Genomic DNA, 1,560 nt, shown 5'->3' with positions numbered 1-1,560 from the left:
GATGGATGGTGAAGAGATTGAGATTGTACACAGCTTTTGCTTGGCTCCATAGTCAACAGTCTTGGCACCAGCAGCCAGGAAATTAAAAGGCGCATTGCCTCATAGCCTAGGAATCTCTTATAGCCTTCAGAGAATGGGAATGGGATTATGTGAGGACCCCAGGAACAGATCCCTAGAGCAGCCTTTGCAAGGAGTCCAGAGGGTAGTGCCCTAGATGATCCATGAATCAGGGTGGACTGGAGGCCCAATGCCCCATTGGAGGCCTGGCCCCATTCCTGGGCCCTGTGTTCATCTAGAAACTCAAGGACTACAAGCCTTTTCTTTCCTACCCCTAAAAGACCTGATCCAAAGGTGGAAAAGACAGACAGCAGTGAATTAACTTACAGCCGAAGTGGCATTCTGAAGGCCGAAGGGATGCTAGAGGCATGATAGTGTTCTAAAACATAAGTCGGGCTTCTTTACGCAGAAACACGCTTTCTTTCTTCAAGGCTACCCATTTAAAATATCACCTTGCTTAAAATGACAATATGCTGGATCCTCTTATGCCAGTAATCCTGGAGAAAAGGTTAGGCTTGAGGGGGCAGGAAGACACTTAACTTTGCCTCCTTTTAAAAATGTTGATTAAGCAGGCTTTAATGAAGTTGTAGACCTTTTTGGCATTGCCAGTATATCCCACAGTCCTGCCCTGGGGGCGGGGGCAAGGGTCAAGTACCTCCATAGGTATCCTGTGCTTATTTCCAGGGCTGTAGCTGTGGCAGAGCAGGCCTTGTGCTCAGTGGAGTAATATGTGGGTGTGTAAAAAGAGCAAGGGCCATGTAGGGAGCACCATATCTGACCTTTATAAACTTCACAGAGGGAAACTATCCCCAGCTACAGCATCAAAACACAAAACCAATTCCTATGAGGTCAGACATGTTCCCTGTGCATGCATGCTCCCATACCTCTTTATATTCATCTCAACACCAGTCTTACTGCTTTTCTGAGTCCAAAATCCGATGTGATAGCTCAAAGACCACATAGGGAATCAAATGTTATGATGTGGTTGTTAGGTGCTGTCAAGTTGAGTACAACTCATAGCAACTCTATGAATAAAAGATCTGAACCCTGTTGTGTCCTGTGCCATCCTCACACTTCCTGACACACAAGAGCCTATTGTGGCAGAAGGTCTTCAACTCCTTCTCTGACCCTCCACCCTTCCTAGCATCATGTCTTTCTCCAAGGAATGTCCCCTTCTAGCAACATGTCCAAAGTATGTGAGGTGAAGTTTCATCATTCTTGCCTCCCAAAAGCACTCTAGCTTCACCCTCTCCAAGAGATATCTGTTCACTCACTTGGCTGTACATGGGATATTCAGTACTCTTCTCCAACACTACAGCTCAAAGGCATCAATTCTTTTTTGTCATCCTTATTTATTGTCCAGCTCACAGATGCAAAACAAATAATTAAAAGACCATGGCCTAGGTTCAGGAGGGCGGTGGCAGGAGGCAGTTAGCTGGTCTGCGGTGTGAATCCGCGTCCATCCGTCCTTTCTGACCCCGCACCGACTCAGCCGAGAGTGCC

This window comes from Elephantulus edwardii, unplaced genomic scaffold (assembly GCF_000299155.1).
Source record: "Elephantulus edwardii isolate Elephantulus edwardi_28Jun2011 unplaced genomic scaffold, EleEdw1.0 scaffold00324, whole genome shotgun sequence".
Taxonomy (NCBI): Eukaryota; Metazoa; Chordata; class Mammalia; order Macroscelidea; family Macroscelididae; genus Elephantulus; species Elephantulus edwardii.
The sequence above is the reverse complement of the archived record's forward strand: the minus strand, read 5'-3'. Positions refer to the sequence as shown.